We start from the raw sequence: 10,030 nt of genomic DNA, 5'->3' as shown, positions 1-10,030 counted from the left end.
GAAGTGAGATGGGCCAAGAGGAAGTTCAGAGCCAGGAAAGCTCAACAAGAAGATGGAGAGAGCAGAGGAGGGGGTGGTGTGAGTGGCGTGGGAGACAAGGTTTATCACGAGATCACTCATTCAGGAACCAGATGAAAGTGCTGCACTGGGTAGGAGAAGAGCTAGAAGTACTGACTACAGAATATTCTGAATTTGCACCAGCTTAGCAGAAAGACTCTGTGAGAGGAAGAACAAGAAAGGGACTTGGGTTGGGTTGCAGACCCCTAACCTTAACCAGAAGTTAGTCCTTCTTGTTAGTCCTTCTTAGCACACCAGAAAGCACTGAAAATTTGGCAGCACGAGCAGGCTTTTTGCTGAGGACAGCTGAAACCCAGCCAGTGGGCCAAAGATGCCCTGCCAAAGGGACAAGCTAGGAGTCCTTGCTCAGAACAGCAAAAACTTCCCGCAAGCATCACGTCTGCTGACCTTCTAACTCCCCTTCCCAGTCCATTCACCCAACAAAGTCTCACATGCCCTCACACTTGTTGCTGTTAAGTAGCTGTTGAGTCGGCTCTGACTCACGGTTATCTTTTGTATTACAGTCCTGCACCATCTTCCTGATCATTGCTATGTCTGAACCCGTTGTTTCAGCCTCTCTGTCAGTCTTTCTCATTGACCCTCTACCAACCATGATCCCTTTTTCTAGCTATTGATCTTTTCTAATGACATATTCAAAGAGAGCAAGCCAGAGTCTTGCCATCCTTGCTTCTAAGACGCATCCTGGTTGTATTTCTTCTAAGAAAGACTGGTTCGTTTGTTCTTTTGGCCCTCACACTAAACCAAAAAGCCGTTGCTGTCAAGTTGATTCTGACGCATAGCGACCCTTATAGGAGAGTGTAGAACTGCCCCATAGAATTTCCAAGAAGTGGCTGATAGATTTGACCTGCTGATCTTTTTTTTTTTAATTGTGCTTTAAGTGAAAGTTTACAATTCAAGTCAGTTTCTCATACAAAAACTTATACACGCGTTGTTATGTGACTCTAGTTGCTCTCCCTACAATGTGACAGCACACTCCTCTCCACCCTGTATTCCCCATGTCCTTTCAACCAGCTACTGTCCCCCTCTGCCTTCTCATCTCACCTCCAGACAGAAGATCCCACATAGTCTCATGAGTCTATTTGAGCTAAGAACCACACTCCTCACGAGTATCATTTTATGTCTTATAGTCCAGTCTAATCTTTGTTGGAAGAGTTTGCTTTGGGAATGGTTTTAGGTTTGGGCTAACAGAGAGTCCAGGGGCCATGACCTCTGGCCTCAGTCAGACCATTAAGATCATTAAGTCTGGTCTGCATCCCACTTTTCTCTTGTTCCATCAGGGATTCTCCGTTGTGTTCCCTGTCGGGGTAGTCATTGGTGGTAGCCAGGCACCATCTAGTTCTTCTGGTCTCAGGCTGATACAGTCTCTGGCTTATGTGGCCCTTTCTGTCTCTCGGGTTCATATTTTCCTTGTGTCTTTGGTGTTCTGCATTCTCCTTTGCTCCAGGTGGGTTGAAACAAATCGATGCATCTTAGATGGTCGCTTGCTAGTTTTTAAGACCTCAGATGCCACTCGCCAAAATGGGATACAGAATGTTTTCTTAATACACTTTGTTATGTCAATTGACCTGATGTTCTCTGAAACCATGGTCCAGGGACTCCTGCCTCTGCTACTCTGTCCCTCAAAGTGTTGGGCTGTATTCAGGAAACTTCTTAGCTTTTGGTTTAGTCCAGTTGTGCTGACTTCCCCTGTATTGTATGTTGACCTTACCTTCACCTAAACTAATTTTTGTCTACTATCTAAATTTTTTTAATCTAATTAGTGAATACCCTCCCTCCCCACCCTCATAACCATCAAAGAATGTTTTCTTCTGTGTTTAAACCTTTTCATGCATTCTTATAACAGTGGTATCATACAATATATTTGTCCTTTGCAACTGAGTAATTTCACTCAGCATAATGCCTTCCAGATTCCTCCACGTTACGAGATGTTTCACAGATTCATCACTGTTCTTTATCTTTGTGTAGTATTCCATTATGTGACTATACAGTTATATGATTATCCATTCATCTGTTGATGGACAACTTTGTTGTTTCCATCTTTTTGCTATTGTAAACAGTGCTGAAATGAACATGGGTGTGCATATATCTATGTGTGTGAGGGCTCTTATTTCTCTAGGATATATTCCAAGGAATGGGATTGGTGGATCATGTGGTAGTTCTATTTCTAGCTTTTTAAGGAAGCACCAAATTGATTTCCAAAGGGGTTGTACCATTTTACATTCCCACCAGCAGTGTATAAGTGTTCCAATCTCTCCATAACCTCTCCAACATTTATTATTTTGTGGTTTTTGGATTAATGCTAGCCTTGTTGGGGTGAGGTGGTATTTCTTTGCAGTTTTGATTTGTATTTCGACTCAACGGCACTGGGTTTGGTTTTGGGTTTTGAATGGCTAATGATTGTGAGCATTTTTTCCCAGTTTGTAGGCTGTCTTTTTACTGTTTTGGTGAAGTCTTTGGATGAGCCTATGTGTCTGATTTTTAGGAGCTCCCAGTTATCTAGTGTCTCTGCTGGTGCTTGTGCATTTAGTAATGTTTCGTATACTGTTTATACCATGTATTAGGGCTCCTAGCATTTTCACCATTTTTTCTTCCATGATCTTAATAATTTTATATTTAGGTCTTTGATCCATTTTGAGTTCGTTTTTGTGCGTGGTGTGAGGTATGGGTCTTTTTTCATTTTTTTTTGCAGGTGGATATCCAGTTATGCCAGCACCATTTGTTAAAGAGACTGTCTTTTCCCCAGTTGACAGACTTTGGGCCTTTGTCAAATATCAGCGGCTCATAAGTGGGCGAATTTATGTCTGGATTCTCAACTCTGTTCCATTGGTCTATGTATCTGTTGTACGAGCACTAGGCTGTTTGAACTACTGTGGTGGTATAATAGCTTCTAAAATCAGGTAGTGAGAGGCCTCCCACTTTGTTCTTCTTTTTCAGTAATGCTTTACTTATCTGGGGCCTCTTTTCCTTCCATATGAAGTTGGTGATTTGTTTCCCCATCTCATTAAAAAATGCCATTGGAATTTGGTTCGGGATTGCATTGTATCTGTAGATCACTTTGGGTAGACTATACATTTTCTCAATGCTGAGTCTTCCTATCCATGAACAAGGTATGTTTTCCCACTTATGTAGGTCTCTTTTGGTTTCTTGGAGTAGTGTTTTGTAGTTTTCTTTGTATAAGTCTTTTACATCTCTGGTTAGATTTGTTCCAAGTATTTTATCTTCTCGAAGGCTATTGTAAATTGTATTAATTTGGTGATTTCCTCTTCAATGTTCTCTTTGTTGGTGTAGAGGAATCCAACTGATTTTTGTATGTTTATCTTGTATTCTGATTCTCTGCTGAACTCTTGTATTAGTTCCAGTAGTTTTCTGGAGGATTCTTTAGGGTTTTCTGTATATAAGATCATATCCTCTGCAAATAGAGATACTTTCACTTCTTTTTTACCAATTTGAATGCCCTTTATTTCTTTTTCTAGCCTAATTGCTCTAGCTAGGACCTCCAGCACAATGTTGAATAAGAGTGGTGATAAAGGGCATCCTGGTCTCGTTCCCTTTCTCAAGGGGAATGCTTTCAGACTCTCTCCATTTAGGATGATGTTGACTGTTGGCTTTGTATAAATGACCTTTATTATGTTGAGGAACTTCCCTTCTGTTCTAATTCTATTTTGCAGAGAGATTTTATTACAAATGGGTGTTGGGTTTTGTCAAATGCCTTTTCTGTATCAGTTGATAAGATCATGTGGTTCTTGTCTTTTATTTATGGGATGGATTACATTGATTGTTTTCTAATGTTGAACCATCCCTCCATACCTTGGTCATGGTGAATTTTTTTTTTTTTTTGATATGTTGTTGAATTCTACTGGCTAGAATTTTGTTGAGGATTTTTGCTTCTGTGTTCATAAGGGTTATTGGTCTGTCATTTTCTTTTTTTGTGGTGTCTTTATCTGGTTTTGGTATCAGGGATATGCTGGCTTCATAGAATGAGTTTGGGAGTATTCTATCTTTTTCCATGCTCTGAAATACCTTTAGTAGTAGTGGTGTTAACTCTTCTCCAAAAGTTTGATTGAATTGTCCAGGGAAGCCATCAGGGCCAGGGCTTTTTTTGTTGGGGTTTTTCAATTACCTTTTCAATCTCTTCTTTTGTTATAGGTTTATTTAGTTGTTCTATCACTGTTTGTGTTAGTTCAGGTAGGTAATGTGTTTCTAGAAATTTGTACATTTCCTCTAAGTTTTCAAATTTGTTGGAGCACAATTTTTCATAGTAGTCTGTTATGATTCTTTTAATTTCAGTAGAGTCTGTTGTGATAGCGCCCATCTCATTTCTTATTTGGGTTACTTGTTTCCTCTCCTGTTTTTCTTTGGTAAGTTTGGCCAGTGGTTTATAAATTTTGTTGATCTTTTCAAAGAACCAGCTTTTGGTCTTGTTAACTCTTTCAATTGTTGTTCTGTTCTCTATTTCATTTAATTCTGCTCTGATTTTTATTATTTGATTTCTTCTGGTAGCTGAGGGCTTTTTTTGTTGCTCTCTTTCTATTTGTTTGAGTTGTAGGGATAATTCTTTAATTTTGGCCTTTTCTTCTTTTTGTATGTGTGCATTTATTGCTATAAATTGACCTCTGAACACTGCTTTTGCTGTGTCCCAAAGGTTGTAGTAGGATGTTTTCATCCTCACTTGATTCTATGATTTTCTTTATTCTGTCCTTAATTTATTCTATAACCCAGTAGTTTTTGAACAAGGAGTTGTTCAATTTCCATGTGTTTGATTTTTTTTCCCTTGCTTTTTCTGTTATTGATTTCTACTTCTACGGCTTCAAGGTCAGAAAAGACACTTTGTAATATTTTGATGTTTTGGATTCTGTTAAGGCTTGCTTTATGACCTAATATGTTGCCTATTCTGGAGAATGTTCCATGTACATTAGAAAAGAAAGTATACTTGGCTGCCGTTGGGTGGAGTTGAACTGCTGACCTTTTGGTTAGTAGCCTTAGCTCTTAACCACTGTGCCGCCAGGGCTCCAGCCAGCATATGTCAAATCTATTAGAGGAGCAACAGGACAACAGGATGACCAGTCATGCAGAAAGGGGGAAAAGATAACAGATGCACATAATCACATGGCATACTCCCTTCACCTACAGGAACCACAGCCTCTGCCGAGGAATCTGATCCCTGCCCTGAGGAACACCACTCCCTGTTCAGCACCTTCTGGGCACCAGGCACTTGAATACAATCGTTATTTGGGGGCCATCTAGTTCAAGTACTTCTCGGCATTTTCCCAAAGGTTCATTTTAACCGGACATGTTACAGAGACCACAAGAAGCAATAGTTGGAACCTAAGCCCACACTGTACGTTAAAATGTTTATAATATTTTCCTTAAGCATTGATATCTGTATAGTCAAAAATAAAATTGAAGGATAACAACAGTATTGTTCTGGTATTTACTAACAACCACTTCTCTGTAGGGCACTAGAAAGATGCCTTAGCATGAGTCCTGTCTGGGTCCTCTTCTTTAGTTGTTCTACTTCTACATCATCCATTGACCCCCCCTGCTGTATCTCAAGTAGGTCCAAGTCTGATCAAACCCTGCTGGACTTGTCACTTCTCCCTTAGGAATCGTCCCAACTATAAGGGGGGAGTCCGCTCTCACTGGGTATCCATTGCTTTTGTGTTCTTCAGGCATGTTAGCTGCAGCCTCCATCCATACACTGCTGAAACTTCAAAGGGTTTACACCCTTCAGTGTTGATTCTCACAAATGTTTCTACTGCAACTGCTTTCTTTATCTCTGCTTTGGAGGAGGGAGTTACAGAGTCTGATTTCCAGGAGGCTGCATGCTACCGAAAAAAAAAAAAAAATCCATTCGACTTAAAGCAGTGTTTATAATCTTCGTGACTCGATGGAGAAAATTCACACTTTCCCCCTGCCTACACCTTTTCCAGACACCCAGTAGCACCAAGTAACCTCATGTGAGAGGAAGACCCTCCTGTATGAAGACAACCAACATTGTATGGATGTTGTAGTGATTGTAAAGCTTAGGTGTGGTTTTCTGGAGGGTTTGGCAGCTCCAGTTGCACCACTGCAGCCTAACCTGTGGTGGCCAAGGGGTACAGAGTGGCCTGGTGGCAGACCAGGAGCACAGACATTTGCTGTTTGTGTGAGGGAGCTGGTCAGGCCACTGAGAAACTCCTATACTTGGAAGGAAAAAGATGGTGACCCAAGGGTGGCTAGGGGCTGGGAGCTGAAGCTAGGAAAAGGGGGCAGAGGCCAGGAAAAGTGCCTGAGAAGTGTTTTCAGCACACGGGAAAGATACTGACTTGCTTAGAGAGGGATTTGACACCTGTATTTGGGAACCCGACTGGTTTGTGTTTTCAAATTCTTGTCCCTTTGGTTCTCCTCTAGTATGAAGGGTTCTGTTTTGGAAGCAGCCCCTCTGAGCTGAGTTAGGGAAAACAAGGAAAGGGGTTTGTGGCTGAGTACAAGTCAGAGAGCAGCGGGGTGGAGATAACCAAAAACCAAACCCAATGCCATCGAGTCAATTCCCACTCACAGTGATCCTATAGGACAGAGTAAAATTGACCCCATAGAGTTTCCAAGGAGCAGTTGGTGAATTCCAACTGCCGATCTTTTGGTCAGCAGCCATAGCTCTTGGATATAGGGATAGGATAATCCATGAGGGAATGTTCCCACTTGAAAGGGTGTACACTTGGGGCCACTTTATTTCCAGAACCTCCTCTGTCCATGCTTTGGGGGCTTCTTTTCTCTGAATAGAGGAAGCCCTTCCCTGCATTTCTGAGTAGGCAGCATCCCTAGCTGCTCCAAAAAAAACCCCAAAACAAACAAAAAAATCAATGCCGTCCAGTCAATTCCAACTCATAGCAACCCTACAGGACAGAGTAGAACCGCCCTACAGAGTTTCCAGGGAGCACCTGGTGAATTCAAGCTGCCAACCTTTTGATTAGCAGTCATAATTCTTATGACTTTGCACTGCTCAAGAGGGGCATTGATCAGGAGGGGCAATCTGAGAAGTAAAAGGGAAAGCTTCGCAAGCACTTGACATTTTGGAATACGACTTGGTCATTTTCACTGTAAATGGAAACCAAAAGGTAATCTTGGAAAGAGGACACAGAGGCCAGGGTGAAGGAGACCTCGCTAACCCACACCCCCACCTGCGTGGCCCTCAGCCACTCTCGGTTCTGCTGCCTCATCGCCTCTCGTGGAATGACCATCTCGGCCTAGTGCGAGTCTCCCATCTCTTCGAGGGCTGGAATGGTCGTGCTCAAATGCAAACCTGAGCATGCTGCTCCACTGCTCAAAAACCTCTAAAGTTCCTGTGTTGGCCTCAGTTGTCCAGACTCCTTGGAATGGTTCACCAGACTCTCGGCAATGGGGTCTCCCAGGCCCTGCAGTCTCCTGGCTTCTGCACGCAAACCGTAAGCTCCAACCTTGTTGAGCAACTCCTGGCTCCCCAAAGGGTCATGCGCTTTCGCTTCCTCTCCCATTTGTGCAAGCTGCTGCTTCCCCAGCTTGGAAGGCCTTTCTCCTTCTTGTCCACTTTGTCTCACTTTTCCTCCCACAATGCTGTTCCTCTAACAGGACCTTGCAGATTACCCACACAGCTTCCCTTCCTAGACACCACCATACTGTTTTTATAGAACCCCTCCCCTAAGCTCCTGGAGGGTAGGAATCATGCCTTTTTACTTCTGCATTCCTAACCCCTCTGGCAATGCCTGAAAGGTAGTAGGTATTCAACACATTTTTGATAAATGAATGAGTAGGAAACTGCCTCAGTGAACTAACTGGCATAAATATGGCCCTGAATATACAACAATAGCAATAAACCAGCTGGGATCTACTAAGCACTTTCCATTACACCAGCTCCTATGGTTAACCGTTTTACATACATGATCTCATTCAGCACCCTCTCATGCTATCTGGTGATATAGAGCTATCATCACTGGCAAAAAGCTGAGGCTCAGAAGGGTTAAGTAACCTGCCAAAGTTTGCACAGCTAGGAAGTGGCAGAGTTGGCTTTCAAACCCAAGCTCCTGGCTTCAGAGTCCAGGTTCTGAGCCACCAGCCTACATGGTGAGTGGATGAGTATGTGATCATGGGACACTTTCCCAAGTACAAGGAACCCCTGGGACTGATGGTACCATGTTATCAGTAGCAGTTTCTGACCTCAGATCTGGATAAGAAAGTTGCAGCAAAGGCTATGGGAACAGAACACAGGTATAATGTAGGCTCAGCGGCTGCTCTGAGATTGGAAGACATGAGGGAAGCAGAGAGACGACTACAAGGACAGGCCACTGGTCAGACCAGCGCTCCCAGAGGGGCTCTAGGACAGAAAGAACCATACATCAGACCACAGTGCAGAAATTTTTTTAAATAATAAAATAAATTATAAGGAGAATGTGGCTCAGGGAATTTTCCCATCTAAAAGAAGGGTCTACTAAAAGAAACTGAACTTCAGGGAGGGAAGGAAGGACCTGGGAGAAAGCATCGGCCTGAATAGCAGGAAAAACAACTGGAGTCCTGGGAAAAGACCTCACCTGTCCCAGACCCTTGCTTAACGCCTACTTGGGTCTGATGCAACTGGGCCCAGCTCAACCACAAGGCTGCAACCTTGCCCTTTGGGCAGATTGTTTTTAGAGGACTTCTTTCTAGGACGCAGTTCAACATACTGAGAGACTAGCCAGAGAGACAGTTCGCTTGCATCTTTGCAGCTTCTCAGGAAACCCTAGGAGACTCCCAGCAACTAGCATAGTAAAAGCAAGATGCAGTTAGCTGGAGCCCAGTAAAAGAGAGCTTTGAACGCACCTGCAGCTCCGAGGGAGAAAAGACCTCACAATCTGCTCCTGTAAAGATACAGTCTAGAAAACCCTCTAGAGCAGATCTTTCCTGTCCCACAGGGTCACTATGAGTCAAAATTGACTCGAGGGCACCTAACAACAACAGGAGGAGCTGGTGAGTTCTGCCCACGGCTGTCTCTCTCACCGACTTGACTGCTGCCCGCAGAGTTGCACAAAATCAGTTTGCTCACTTCCTCTTGGCCCCATCTCCACTTCCCCAAAGCCTTATGTTTTTACAGAGCGTTATGCCTGCAAACCCATAGTCCAGCTGATAGTCACCCCAATCACTCTTATGCCTCGTTACCCCAGCCTCACCCCTCTCTGCTTCTCTGTCAGGTGGGAGCGAAGAGGGCCAGGGATGGCAGGGGCTGTGGTCTCTGCCTTCACCCCGAGGCTAGGCCCTTCGGCTGTGCTTACACTAGGAGCTGATCGGGAGCCACCGTTCCTAGGGGGCTTCTTTCTAGAACCCAGCGACTTGAGCCACTCCAGCTGTGGCCAAGAAGCCAGTGACTTCCAAGGCTTCCAGTCTTGGTGTGTGGTGATCCGTGCTCTTGGAGAGGAGCATCACTCAGAGCCAGTGCAGGCTGTGGAGAGGCCTAGAAAGCGAGGTCACGGTTCCTTAGTTCTGACTAACAGGACATCCCGTCCAGCAGACAGGGAACTGCTACGGGTGTCACCCACCCACCCCACCCACCAGACCCCCACCCACTCTGAGTGTGTCAGAAGGCTCCAGGCCATGTGGAGCATCTAGAGAAGGACTCAGCTGACTCTAAATTTGTTCCAGGTTCTAGGCACCAAAAAGGGAGGAAGTCTTTAAACTGCTGGAGCCTGAGATTGGGAGAAGCTTCACAGAGTAAAACGCCTGAAAGGTTCATTCCTCTGTCCCAGCACTGGCCACCAGATGGCAGCACGTTTCCGCTGCCACTCAGGACCCAGTTCGCTCCTGAGAAACCGAACCATACCTTCATGATACACCCCTGGAGCATGGCTTAGCCAGTGTTATGAGTTGAATTGTGTCCCTCAAAAAAGATATGTCGAAGTCTAAATCCGGGTACCTATGAATGTGGCCTTGTTTGGAAATAGAGTCTCTGAAATGTTATCAATTAAGTTAG

Source organism: Elephas maximus, chromosome 3 (genome assembly GCF_024166365.1).
Source record: "Elephas maximus indicus isolate mEleMax1 chromosome 3, mEleMax1 primary haplotype, whole genome shotgun sequence".
NCBI lineage: Eukaryota > Metazoa > Chordata > Mammalia > Proboscidea > Elephantidae > Elephas > Elephas maximus.
Note: the sequence above shows the minus strand (reverse complement) of the source record.